Raw genomic sequence first — 14,762 nt, 5'->3', positions numbered from 1 at the left:
TCAAACTTCAGGATGAGTTGAGGAGGCAGGAAAGAGGGCACCATCACCTACTCTCCTTACAGAGAGGAGAAAGAGAAGAGAGAATCATTTTGGAATTTTGTGAACCATCCAGATTGCTCACCGTGAAGGAGGTTATCTGCCTTCAGAGATGCCCCCTCCCAAATGTCTGCTGCCTAGTCTTGGAAGCACAGTGAGCTCCTCGACTCTGTCCACTCCATCCCCCCAGCTGGCACTGTTGGCCATGCCTCCCGATGCCCCACAGAACAGCTCCTCAGTTGACCTCCTCCGCCAGGTCTTACTTTAGCTCTCACTTTCCCAGGAAGACTTCCAGACCACCCAGATGATGACAGGTGTCTTCCCAACGCCGGGTCCCCAGAGCATCCCTTGCTTACCCTTCTCACAGCACACACCCAGCCTTTCACCACTGCCTGCTCACCTGTCCCTCCCTCACTGGAATATCAGCTTCTTGAAGATGGGCACAGTTTGAGACAGTCTCTGCTGTTTCTCCAGTATCCGGTACCGCGTCTGGCACTCAAAATACTTTTTGAATGCATAAATGAATGGGCTTGAAAATCAGATGTTGACTTCAAGAGACATGTTCTCTCCACTTGAACATGGCACTCAAGGTGCTGTCTGCTCATGTGGTCCCAACAAGAGTAGGGTTTAAAAGGCAGATTCCTGGACTCCAAACTCAAACACTCTCCCAGTCATCTCTTTGAGCACTAATGTGTGAGTTGCACTGGGTTCCAGCAGTAAAATGTAATACCTAAGAAGACTTCCCTGGTGGTCCGGGGACTAAAACTTTGTGCTCCCAATGCAAGGGACTCAGATTTGATCCCAGGTCAGGGAACTGGATCCCATATGTCACAACCAGGACCCAGTGCAGCCTAGTCGTTTAGTCGTGTCTGACTCTTTGTGACCCCATGGACTATAACCTATCAGGCTCCTCCGACATACTGGAGTGGGTGGCCATTTCCTTCTCCAGGGGATCTTCCCAACCCAAGGATCGAACCTGGGTCTCCTGCATTACAGGCAGATGCTTTACCATCTGAGCCACCAGGGAAGCCCCAAATAAATGACACTTATAAGCTTTTCATTTACTATGGAGCACACAAATGATAGCATTTGTCATGGGGATACAGTGGTAAAAACAACAGAAAAGAAAGTTCTAGCCTTCAAGGAGCTTACCTTCCAGCATGTTGACAAATATTAAACCATTAATCACACAAGTGCAAGGAGAGTGTGCAGTGGGCGAACTTACCAAACAAAGGCAGTTTGATCTGAAGTTTGGAAAAATTATAGAGATCAGTAAGGCAAACAGCAAAGGTGAGAGGAAATTTGGGGAGAAAAGAGAAGAAGAAGTGTGTTCAAGAGCCCTGGGGCAGGAAGGAGTGTGACATGTTTGTGGGACTGGAAGAATGTCAGTGTGACTGAATTCCAAAGAGGGGGAGGAGGATGGCATGGGGTGAGGCCAGTGAGAAGGGCTGACAATTCTATGCTCAGGCCTCCCATCCCCACCTTAAAACACCCACAGAATGTTTTTCCTTATGTCTAGTTAAGAAATATATAGATACATAAATATATGGATACATAAATCTCCATCTTTATTTTCAGCAGGAGCATAGTAAACATAATACGCATGCGTGTGCATGCATGCTAAGTCGCTTTGGTCATGTCTGACTCTTTGCGACCCTATGAACCATAGGCTGCCAGGCTCCCCTGTCCACTGGATTCTCCAGGCAAGAATATTGGAGTGGGTTGCCAGGCCCTTCTCCAGGGGATCTTCCCAACCCAGGGACTGAATCCAGGTCTCATTATGTCTCTTGCATTCCTGGCGGGTTTTTTTTTTTTTTACCACTAGTGCCACCTGGGAAGCCCTAATAAGCATATACTTTTATTTATTTGAGATTGTGTGCTGAGTTTTGTTTGGCTGGTTTTGATTTGCTGTTATTAAAAAAGAAACTGCTATAATGCTCTCTTTATCAACAGTGCTATATCCTTGGGTCGTCACTTGAATTTAAGTAGAGGGTAGCAAATGGCTTGAATAAAAAGATCAGCAGAAACACAGAAATAATCAGTAAGTTGATGATAAAAGGAGAAAGTCACTTATGAGATGAATGAATTAGATTAAGAATTTATCCATAATGGGAGTCTGTACTACAGATCAGTGTTTGCTACTTTCTGAATCATATTTTCCAACCCTAGTCCAGAGGAAGTTTTCAAATTACAGCTAGTCTCCATGTCAAGTCCTGGATATAGCCCTGTATTCTACCTGGATAGATGGGGGGAAAATGGAAACAGTGACAGACTTTATTTTCTTGGGCTCCAAAATCACCGTGGACAGTGATTGCAGCCATGAAATTAAAAGATGATTGCTCCTTGGAAAGAAAACTATGACAAACTTAGCATATTAAAAAGCAGACACATCACTTTGCTGACGAAGGTCTGTATAGTCAAAGCTATGGTTTTTCCTGTAGTCATGTCATGTATGGATGTGAGAGTTGGACCATAAAGAAGGCTGCACACTGAAGAATTGATGCTTTCAAAATGAGGTGCTAGAAAAGATTCTTGAGAGTCCCTTGCTCAGCAAGGAGATCAAACCAGTCAATCCTAAAGGAAATCAACCCTGAATATTCATTGGAAAGACTGATGCTGAAGCTGAAGCGCTAATACTTTGGTCACGTGATATGAAGAGTCGTCTCACTGGAAAAGACTCTGATGCTGGGAAAGTCTGAGGGCAGGAGGAGAAGGGGGTGACAAAGAATGAGATGGTTGGATGGCATCACAGACTCAATGGACATGAGTTTGAGCAAACTCTGGGATATGGTGAAGGACAGGGAAGCCTGTGTACTGTAGTCTATGGGGTCACAAAGAGTTGGGCATGACTGAGCAATTGAACAACAGCAGGAAGAAGCAGTTGATGGAGGTTGAAAATTCCTACTCTGACATCCAGAGAGAGGCTTTAGTTCCCAGATCTGACACTTACTAGCCATATGCCTTGGAGCAACTTTCTTAAGCTTCAGTCTCCTTGTCTATAAAAGAAATAAAAATATTACCTCCCATGCAGGGTTCTAAGGATTGATGGAGACAATTCAGGTCAAGCTTGTAGCACCTGTATATTTGTGGAGCACATGGTAAATGTTAGCTGTTGTTGTCAACAACAGCTGGTTCTCTTCAGAAGGCCAATGTGCAATACTAGCTTTCGTACTTAATGCTTCCTAGGTCCAGACCCAGATCTCAGTGTTTCACCTATATTAACTTATTTAAGCTCAAAAACCTATGAGGTAGGCTCTGTTATTGCATTTTTATAAATAAAGAAACTGAGGCTCTTACTAAATGATTCAGTTTATACATGGCAGAGTGAGAGCTGGAACACAGGCAGCCTTATTGTGCTTATGAGCCAGAAATAGCCACAAGGCCAGAACCACATTATGTCAAGATGAAGAAGGAATACATAGTGGATCTAGTAAACCCCAATCTGTAGATGAGACCACTGAGGCCCAGAGAATTAAAACGATTCACTTCTAGATCACACAGTTAATTTGAGAAAGTTCATGATCATTAAGAATTTACATGGTGCTTGAACATTTTGGAGTTGTGTCTTACAAGGGAACATTCATTTAGAAGACCAAAGGCATGCAGACTCTTGGACACTAAGCAGCTATTATGCAATCCAGTTTTATGATTAAAATGTTGTTAATCCCAAAGCATATGGATTTGATTTTTCTTTAAATGTTCACAAGTTTAGAAAGGAAGGGAATAGAGAAGAATTCTGCAGAAAGGAGTTTGAGGTGTTTTGTTTTTTTTTTCCAAATTCAAAAGGATTTCTTTATTTCTTTTTTTTTAAGTGTCCAATATTGAACAACAATTAGGAGATTTGGCTCTGCTCTCCATACTCACTCAGCTTGTTAATGTCACAGCGAATTGGACTCTTTTGTCTTTACTACCCTTGAGGTTGCCATTGTAAGCAATGGATTCCTTTTGTTTGTAAATAAAACACCAGCTACCAAATAAATCTCTCCATTCCAAACTTAGATAAACAGTGTATTTTTCTATCCTGTTTATAATGACACCTGGAAACTCCCTTCAAATTCACTACTCTGCGTGTGTTGGTTGTTCAGTCATGTCCAACTCTTTGCGACCCCACAGACTGTAGTCCCCCAGGTTCCTCTGTCCATGGAATTCTCCAGGTAAGAATACTGGAGTGGGTTGCCATGCCCTTCTCCAGGGGATCTCCTCAATCCAGGAATTGAACCTAGGTCTCCCACACTGCAGGCAGATTCTTTACCATTTGAGTTACCTGGGAAGCCCATCAAATTTACTACTAGGTGCATCAAAGGAACCGTCTGGGATGCAGAGTTCAAGTTTTTCCACTAGCACATCAAATAGTGTGTTCAAGTATAAAGAGCAAAAATTGATAAGAGTTAAGAATTTCAATTCTGGCCTTCTGTCTAACCTGTGTGTGACCATCAAGTCCTTTTAGCCACCTGGAGTTGGCTTCCTGATCTATGAATGTGGCCCTAAAGGATTACCTTCTTCACATCTGAATTTCAGTGAGATTTGAGACAGTGAATGTGAAATCACCATCTTAACATGTAACATTACAGAGTCTTCCAAAGCATCATTTGCTCTGTTCTTCCCTCGGCCTCCTCCTCCTTTAAGATGCAGTTCAAGTGTCATCTTCCCCTCTCTGAAGCCTTCTCTGAAGCTTCTATCTGTTCACATAACATGTCACTTGGTAACAATCTGGTCACAGCTCCATCACTCCATGAGACCACAAACCTTGTCTCAGCCATCCTTTTCAGTCCTCCAAATAGTCACAAAAGGGTTTTTTTTTTTTTTTTTTTGACCACATACTCTGAATTTGCAGGTCACAAGAGTTGGAAATTAAAAGATGACAATAAGTCATCCCTAACCTCAAGGAATTCACAGCCAATTAGGAGCAGCAGAAAAGGAAGCCAACTATCACAATAAAGGATGGCAAAGTCAGACCTGCCTGGGTGCTCCAGGGGTTAAGTAGATCCTTGACTGCAAGTATTCTTCTCCTGTGGCCACTGAAGGCAAGCTGTAACTTACATTCATTCACTTTCAACAGGTTCTCTGATAGATATCAGCATCAAATCTACCCTTCTAGTCCTTTGGAAGGAAGTTTACCATCACCACCCACCATGCACCAGTGATGTGCTCCAGGCATTTCTCTGAAATTCCGGTGACCAAATAACTTTGGCACCGCTGACCACACACCCAGGTGGTGCTACATATATAGACCTCATAACCGCAACTCATGAATCATTCCCTTTGGTTCCATAAAGAGAGAAGCCAAAGTCGCCTCTGGCACCCTCCATGAGTTACAGGTCCAGCGCAGAGGAGCTGCAAGTTGAAGTCTTAGCTACTTCAGGTCATGTTTCTTTGCATATTCATATTGAGAAATAATATCAATTCCTTACATCTGTAGAATGCTTTACATATTATCAGATACCTCCATGTGTTCCGTCGCTCAGTCGTGTCCAACTATTTTGCAACTCCATGGACTGTAGTCCTCTGTCCATGGGATTTTTCAGGCAAGAATACTGGAGTGGGTTGCCATTTCCTACTGCAGGGGATCTTCCCAACCCAGGGAGTGAACCTGCATCTCGTGCGCCTCCTGCATTGACGGGCAGATTCTTTACCACTGGGCCACCTGGGAAGCCCAAATACCTCCATACCTATTTTTTAAAACCTCCAACTGAATTTTATTTCTATTTCTTAATTACCTAGGTAATTTGGCTGCTTCAGGGTTTTAGCTGTAGCAAGAGGTCTCTTCATTGCTGTGTGAGGGCTTACGTGCCCCATGGCCTGTGGGTTCGCCAATCATGGATCAAACCCACCTCCCCTGCATTGGAAGGCAGATTCTTGGCCACTGGACCACCAACGAAGTCCCTTTCCATACCATATTTAACCCTAGCAAATACTCATTGCAATGGATAAACAAGGATTGTTTTCTGTTTTATAGGCAAGAAAGCTGAAACTCAGACTGAAACCCAAGTTTGCTGACCCAGAATCGAATGTTCTGCCAATTACACCACAGCACAAGACATGTGCAGAGGCTAAGAGAAGAGGAAAACTCCAGCACTTACATTGCCCCTACTTTCCACGAGTCAGTTGAGCTTGAGTCGGCAAGCATTACATTAGACTGGGTCACCACCAAGACACCATGCTGGGGGCCAGGACAAGGTGAGAGCAAGACCATCCAACTTCCCAGAAACACTTGTCTCATAAGAGATAAGTAGGCAATGAGCTACAAGGAAGGGCAAAATGAAGTAAGAGCTGTAAAAACACCTGAATGTTTGTGTGTATGTGTCTGTTTGTATAAATAAATGGATGTAAGTATAATGTACAGGCAGAAGTCAAGGGCTTGGGGAGCACAAAGCAGTGGGAGATTATATTCCTCCAGCAGAGTGCGAGATATTTTCAGGGGGCAAGGGCTCTAACGCTGACAGTTCGTTGCTACCACTTGGCTTGCCATCAAGGAGCTAGTCAGCTAAGACACAGTTCATGCACTCGGGTGTATGCAGTAAGCTGCAACAGCAATTACCAAGACCAGAGAGCTGAGCATCCGTTTAGCTCTTAGGAGCTTGCTGCTACTGCTAAGTAGCTTCAGTCGTGTCCGACTCTGTGGGACCCCATAGATGGCAGCCCACCAGGCTCCGCCATCCCTGGGATTCTCCAGGCAAGAACACTGGAGTGGGTTGCCATTTCCCTCTCCAGTGCACGAAAGTGAAAAGTGAAAGTGAAGTCGCTCAGTCGTGTCCGACTCTTCACAACCCCATGGACTGCAGCCCACCAGGCTCCCCTGTCCATGGGATTTTCCAGGCAAGAGCACTGGAGTGGGGTGCCATCAGGAGAACAAGAGGCTTCCACTCTGTTTATCAACAGAAATTACTTCAACGAAAGGAGAAATTACAGAGGTCCTTTATTGATGTGGCTGACTTCATAAGCTTCATTAGAAAAGCTGAAGATCAGATTCAACTTCATTAAATAAGAATGCCTTAGTGTCCTTGAATTTCCTCTTATAGACATTTTAGAGTCACTGATTCATTCATTTCCCAAGTATTTACCGATTGCTCAATATGTGTCAGTCACAGGGTTACACGCTAAGGATCCAGTAACTAATGAAAAAGACACAATCAGGTGCCTTCATGAAGCTGACAGTCTGGAACAGACAGATGTGACCTAAACAACTTCTTTCATATAAACACCAAATCACAAATTATAATTGAGTCCGTAAAGGAGAGTACGTGGTGTCACACATGAGTAAAACGAATATTTAAAACTAGTCGTGGATTCAGGGTGACACGACGTTGTGACCTGCGTGCTGAATTGAATTGAATTAAATCAGGCAAAGGGAAGGGAAGGATCTGGGAAGACACTGGGGGCAGAGGAAATAGCATACAAAAGCCTGTGGTGAATGAGTATTAAAGAAATGGAAAAAAGACCTGGAAGGAGCACATACAGCAAGTGTAAGGGAGCATATGAGAGAAGAGGCGGACAGATATGTGGAGGTCAAGGTGAGGGGTTTTAAGAGGATGGGCAGAGGGGCAAGATTAGACCTAGTCTTGTCCCCAGATCAGACCCCACAGTGGATAAAACATGGGACACAGATCAGAAAGAGGCAGGTATGGATAAGGAGGGTCCAGTTTGGAGTTCATTGCATAATCTAGCTAAGAGTTAATTGGAAATTAGACTACAGTGGTGGAGGGAGAGAGCAAAACAGGTGGATGAATTGGAGAGACCTTGAGGGCATATACTCAACAGAGCTTTGGAATGCATCCGGGGAGTGAGGTGAGGGTGCCACCAAGGATGGTTTTTATTATAGTCACTCACTCACCATAAACACAGTGAGCTTTTGGTGAGTTTCCATCAAAAGTTCACTATATATAGGTCACTTGATACAGATCACTAGCTATAACTCTTATTTCATTCACTCAAAAAAGCAAAATTAACTAGATGGATGTTGAAGGCGATCCCCGAGACAGAGAACACTGAAGGAAGACCAGGTTGATCTGAAGCTCGTTGAATTTGAGACACATTTGAGGTCTCCAAGTAGAGACATAAAGTGGATGAGCAGATATATGATCTGGAGCCCAGGGGAGAGATCTGGCTGCAATGACAACTAAGCTTTTGAATATAAAGCCTTGGAAGAACCAAAATAAAGACAGGATCCATTTATTTGATACGCATTGTGCCAAGCCAAATAATGTTTGAAGAAGGCATAAAAACTGGGTGGCATTCTGTCAATTATGTTAAGCACTGGTTTCTAATCACTCTTTGGAAGAAAATGTGTATCACTACTGAAGCATTTATTACACACTATGGTTATTTTCATGCCTGCCATATGTAATACAGAAAATGTTGGAGGAAGAATAACAGAACAAAAACCTCCTAGTAAATGTTATACTTTAAAAAAATTATGTATTTAGCTATTTCACTCCACATAATTATTTTCTGCTTCATATATGTTTTTGTATGTTTCAGTGATTCATTATTACTGCTAAACAGTATTCCATTATATATATATATTACAGTTTGTTTACTCATTTCTCCTGTTGATGGATATTTGGTATGTTTCCAGTTTTCAGATATTTTTATTATTCAATTCTATTTCCTTTGTTAGTTCTTCAGCTATAATGTTTTAAAAGTTTCATTTGTTGTTTTAGGGTTTAAAGCATGCATACCATCTTATCACAGTTTATCTTCCAGAGATATTATAGCACTTGGCGTACAGTAGAAGAACCTTACAATAGAGCTACTCATTTCCTTCTTCCTGGTGTTTGTGCTATTGTTGTCATGCATTTTATTTTTACACATACTATAAATACCACATTAAATTTGTATTATTTTTAATAGCATTTAAAGATGTTTAAATCACAGGAAATTTGTAGTTATCATTTTATAGGCTTTTCATTCTTTTGTGCAGTCTCCTGTCTAGTATCACTTTCCTATGTTGTTCTTTACTCACTAAGTCTTGTCCACTTCGTTGCAACCCAACGGACTCGTAGCCCACCGGGCTCGTCTGTCCACGGGATTTCTCAGGCAAGAATACTGGAGTGGGTTGCCATTTCCTTCTTCAGAGGATCTTCCTGACCTAGGATTCAAACTCACGTCTCCTGCATTGGTATGCAGATTCTTCACCACTGAGCCACCAGAGAAGCCCTTAGGTTTGAATTACTTCATTCAACATTTAGTTTGAATTATTTCATTCAACATTTCTTGTAGTGCAAATCTTCTGATAATTGCTTTGGCTTTGTATATTTGAAACAAGGTTTTTTTCCCCTTTTTTAAGTGGAGAATAATTGCTTTACCATGTTGTGTTGGTTTCTGCCCTGCAACAATGAATCAGCCATAAGTAAACGTGTGTCCCCTCCCTCTTGAACCTCCATCTTTTTATTTTTAAAGATATTTTTACTGGATATAAAATTCCAGGTGAACAGTTTTTTTTTTCCTTTATTGCTTTTAATATGTTGTTCCCCTGACTTCTTGCTTGTATAGTTTCTATACAATCTGCTAAGAAGTCTGCTATCATTTTTGTGTTTGTTCTTGTGTATCTTGTTTTGTCTGGATGACTTCAAAATTCTTTCTTTATCATTCCTTTTGAAATACTATTATAGCTTGCTTTCCTATAATTTTCTTTATGTTTCTCATGCTTGGAGTTTTGGGGTTTTCTTAGATCTATAGCTTTAGCGTTTGCACCACATTTGGGATTATTTAGCCATTCATACATATGTGTGCTCCCTTCTATTTCAGAGCTCCTATTGCACTTATTACATTAAGTTGCTTCAAGTTGTCTCACAACTCATTGATAATCCATATTTTGCTTGTTTCCTGTGTGTTTGATTTTAGATCATTTCTACCACTGTCTTTCAGTTTTTTAATCTATTTTTTGCAGTGTCTAATCTGACGTTAAACAAATACAATATATTTTTATCACAAACATTGCAGTTTTAACTTCTAAAAGTCTAACTTGGATCATATATATATATATATATATATAATTTGCATGTCCCAGGAATGTGCCTAATTGATCTTCCAGCTGTTTAAAAATTTTTTAGAAAAATTTTGGCTGCACTGGATCTTCATTGCAGTGTGTGGGCTCTTCACTGTGGCATGTGGGCTTTCTCTATTTACAGAGCAAAGGCTTTTACATTGGCAGGTGGATTCTTTTACCACTGAGCCACCTGGAAAGTGGAGAAGGCAATGGCACCCCACTTCACTACTCTTGCCTGGAAAATCCCATGGACGGAGGAGCCTGGTAGGCTGCAGTCCATGGGGTCACTAAGAGTCGAACACGACTGAGCGACTTCGCTTTCACTTTTCACTTTCATGCATTGGAGAAGGAAATGGCAACCCACTCCAGTGTTCTTGCCTGGAAATCCCAGGGACAGGGGAGCCTGGTGGGCTGCCGTCTATGGGGTCGCACAGAGTCGGACATGACTGAAGCGTGTAGCAGCGGCAGCAGTAGCAGCACCTGGGAAGCACTGCCTCTAAGTTAAGGCTAATTAAGCCCCACAACTGAGGCAAGACTCCTGTGAGAATTTTTGAATTATGAATGATGAGGTTTTCCAGTCTGGCTGATAAGAACAGCTCATTACTCTGCTTAATATTTAAGCAGGACTCTGCAAATCAATTTGTTTTCTCTCCATGCAATTCTCCTTTCCTTGGTACTCTGCTCTGTGACTCTAGCTGCACACATCTCATCTCTGCCTCTTCAACTTAGAGAGACCAACAAACTCTGCCTGGGTCCCCCCTGCCTTCACTGTGGCCAATGACAAGGGTCAATTCATTGGTTTCTCATATCTAAGAGATCACTGCCTTTCCTCACCTGATACCTAATTTCCTGAAAATTGTTGTTTCCTTTATCTTGTCTGTTTTTTACATCTAAAAAAAAATATTTGGTTGTTTCAAGTGGAATGACAAACCCACTCCTTGTTTTGCCACCTTAGAAACAGAGGACTTTTAGTAGACTTTTAAGTCTGCCTTTGTTTTTGATCAATTCATTACTGAAAATCCTAGCTTACACAAGTATGTGATTGCGAATGCTAATTATAAATATATACTTTTTCTATTTGCAATAGAAATCTTCAAGTAATCATAGCCAAAAATAATGGTAAATTCTATGTTCTAGTCTCTGGTATAAATGAAGAATTGAAATACAATAAAACTTTTTGGTTGACCAAGTTTAAATAAATTATTAATTCAAAATCTGCAAAGAAAACATATTTCTTTAATGTTTTAAATTTCTCTTCTGGAGAGTAATGATTAGAGGTTTGAGACATGAAAGCGAAAAGTAACAACACCTCTAAATTTTGTTTTATTCAAATTGGCTTCATTAATAGCATTCTTTTCAATATGTTACAGCAATGTTGGGAAAACATAGCAACTAGGGTGACTAATTTTGGGTTTTGCTTGCCATAACAACATCTTCTGGAACGTCTCTGATATATTTGACATGTTGAAATATAGCATTGGTTTTCCAGGCAGTTTTAAATTAAATTTGTTAAGAATGCTAAAAATATCAGTTAAGTAGCCAAACTTGTTACCCATATGACATCTGTAGAAATATTTTCCAAGAGAGATTCTTTCATAACTGAAAATATGAATCTCATTTGTGAACTTCTCTGCCCTGCTTAGTATTTTCTCTTCCAAAATCTAGGAATTTCAGAATGATAATAGTAAATGTCAATGGTTAACCACAATCTCTGGACAAAATACTTTCAAAACCAGTTACCTAGTAAATTCTTTTAAAAAATTAAAAATAATTTTAAATATTTTAAATATATCCATAACCATTAGCAGAAGTTTTTGATATTCCCAAGATTTATGATGTATTTTTAAATGTTTTGAAATGAAGCCATTATCAATAGACTAATAATTTTATTAACTCCTATATGCTTTCCAATATATATTGCCTTATCAGCTACAATTATTTTTTAAAGCTTTTTCAGGTTAATTTATATTGAATAATAACTTTTCTTCCTGAGTCTAGGAAGAAATTTAAAACTATGTTAAATTATAATCTCAGTAAAATTAATACAACTGAACAAGTCCTCTGTAAAATTGTCTTGCCACAATTACCTATCATAAATTATAAGTGTTAAAAATATCAGGACTTCATCAGACTGGATTGCAGAATCCAAAATTGAATATAATGATGTAATAAACATTGCTATGGAATATTCTTCAACAATACACATCATCAATAAACAACAGAAAAAAATCTTTTTCCTAGCAATTATATGATTTTTGTGATGCAGCTATGGCTGTATATATCACATATATACTTTTTTCTTTTTACCACACTACATATTAATACTATAAACTATTAAATCTGATAATAAAAAAAGCTTACTCAATGGTTACAAAACTTTGTAGAAAATGTCACAATAACTCTTTTTGCCCAGTGAAAATATTTGAGAATTTTTATCAACAAATTTGGCATACTGTATTGCCAAGTAGATTTTCATCTCTTAATTTTGAAGGTTTGAAATTTCATAATAAAAATACGCTGGAACCTGGGCCCTGTGACAACCCAGAGGGTTGGATAGGGTGGGAGGTGGGAGTGAGGTTCATGAGGGAGAGGACATGTGTATACCTATGGCTGATTCATGTTGATGTATGGCAGAAACCAGCACAATATTGTAAAGCAATTGCTCTTCAATTAAAAAATAAATTTAAAAAATACACTGGATTCTGTTATTCTCGTTGTATTTTCAGCATTTGATAAAACTGTATTTTCAGTAAACTTTACTATAAGGTATTTTTTTAGAATAGGGAGAATGATTTTTCTCAATATCACCAGTTTACATCCAGGAGTTGAAACTGAACATGCAAATTAATTTTTTCTTCTAATGAAAAACCAATATGTTTTATTGAGCAATCTACACTAGTTAGAATTAAATACCACAATTGCTATAAACACAAAAACTGTCATATTCTAAACTTCCTTTCTGAAAAATGCACTGAACATTCATAACTGAAATTTGGTAGAAAGTCCCACACTCTTGCTAAGAGCAGAGAAAAATTTCTCACTTTACTTCAAAACTATGGACTATGGTAATAAAAAAATCAATACACTTGGGAGCTCCTATTAGACTGATAATCAAACTGGCTGCCTTATTTTATAAAATCAAATGAGAAAAGTAAGCAATAAATTATAAACACATTTCCACCCAATGTGTATATATGTCATGTCTCCTTCAAAGGTATCTCCCACAGGGCTCACAGTGGCTGACCTAACATTAGTTACTACGTGTGCAGTTCCTAAATAGAATCCTTGCATTGCATTACTACTTTCTATCCTATTCTTTTCTGTTATACATTTCCCTCTAAGCACAGCCATAGCTGCATCACATAAATTTTTATATACTGTTTGCATTTTCTTTTTTTTAATTAATTTATTTATTTTAATTGGAGGCTAATTACTTTGCAACACTGTAGTGGTTTTTGCCATACACTGACATGAATCAGCCATGGGTGTACATGTGTCCCCCATCCTGAATCCCTGTCCCTCCCATTCCATCCCTCAGCATCATCATAGTGCATCGGCCCTAAAAATATTTTCTAATTGCCCTTGTGATTTCTTGACACACTGATTGCTTAGAAATCTGTTATTAAATTTTAGAATATTTGAGTATTTTACAATACTCTCTCCAATAACTTTCTGCTCTTGATTCTAACTTAAATCCATTCTTACCAAAAGAACATATTCTGAATAATTCCAATTCTTTGAAATTTGTTAAGCTTTGTTTTATGGCTCAGAAGGTAGTGCATCTTAGTGAACATGTGCACTTGAAAAAAATGTGCATTCTGTTACTGGTGGGTGAAGTGTTCTAAGCATCACTCTGCTAGTACACGTCTTCCATAGCCCTCACTAATGTTTTGTCTACTTGTTCTATCAGTGACTGCATTAGAGTATTAAGTTCTCAACCTGTAATTGTGGACTTGTTTATTTCTCCACTGAGTTGCAAGTTTTTGCTTTATGTACTTAAAAATTCTGTTTAGAAGAACAATATAGATAGGGTTAATATTTGCATGCAGAAATAAGCATGTCTCTTCTTCCATTGGGCTGTTTGAGTTGATTCAGTCTCATTGATCTGGGTATCTTATTGCTATAGTCAGGTTTCCCAAGTGGCGCTAGTGGTTAGGAACTCACCTGCCAATGCAAGAGACATAAGAGACCAGGTTTTGGTCTCTGGGTGGGGAAGATACCCTGGAGGAGGGCATGGCAACCCACTCCAGTACTCTTGCCTGGAGAATCCCATGGACAGAGTAGCCTAGCAGACTATAGTCTATAGGGTCGCACAGAGTCGGAGGCAACTGAAGTATGCACACAGACACACAACCTTTGGTGTAGCACAGACTCAAATTCCTCTGGCAATGGGCTGCTGTTACATTGTGCTTAGTGTGGAGTGTGGAGTATGGAGTGTTGAGGCATTTTCCTCTATGGTCTTACTCCACTCAGCTTTCAGCAGATGCTTCAGCTCTGTGCCACAGATCCATCTGTCTTCATGCTCCTGACCAACTGCAACAGTAGACAGCTACTGCTCATTATTTGGGGCTAGACTCATAGTGGGGGTTCTTGGTTCTCCTGATCCAGATTTGGTCTTAGACAAGTACTGTGCACCAGGGCCCTGGGGACTGAGCATTTTGGGTGCTCCTTTCCTTCTTATCACCATGGTAGCAACTCTGCCTTCTGTTGATGTGGTAGAGGTAGGAGACGGGGCGTT

General features: G+C 40.0%; 1 protein-coding gene and 1 non-coding gene across 2 annotated transcripts in view; both read right to left on the bottom strand.

Moving 5' to 3' along the window:
• OSR1 (odd-skipped related transcription factor 1) overlaps positions 1-14,762 on the bottom strand; it is a 163,999-nt gene that overhangs the window by 127,957 nt on the left and 21,280 nt on the right.
• Positions 992-1,063, bottom strand: TRNAY-GUA (transfer RNA tyrosine (anticodon GUA)). Its single transcript has one exon. It is a non-coding gene; the product is annotated as a tRNA-Tyr (tRNA).

This window comes from Bos indicus, chromosome 11 (genome assembly GCF_029378745.1).
Source record: "Bos indicus isolate NIAB-ARS_2022 breed Sahiwal x Tharparkar chromosome 11, NIAB-ARS_B.indTharparkar_mat_pri_1.0, whole genome shotgun sequence".
NCBI lineage: Eukaryota > Metazoa > Chordata > Mammalia > Artiodactyla > Bovidae > Bos > Bos indicus.
The sequence above is the reverse complement of the archived record's forward strand: the minus strand, read 5'-3'. Positions and strand labels throughout refer to the sequence as shown.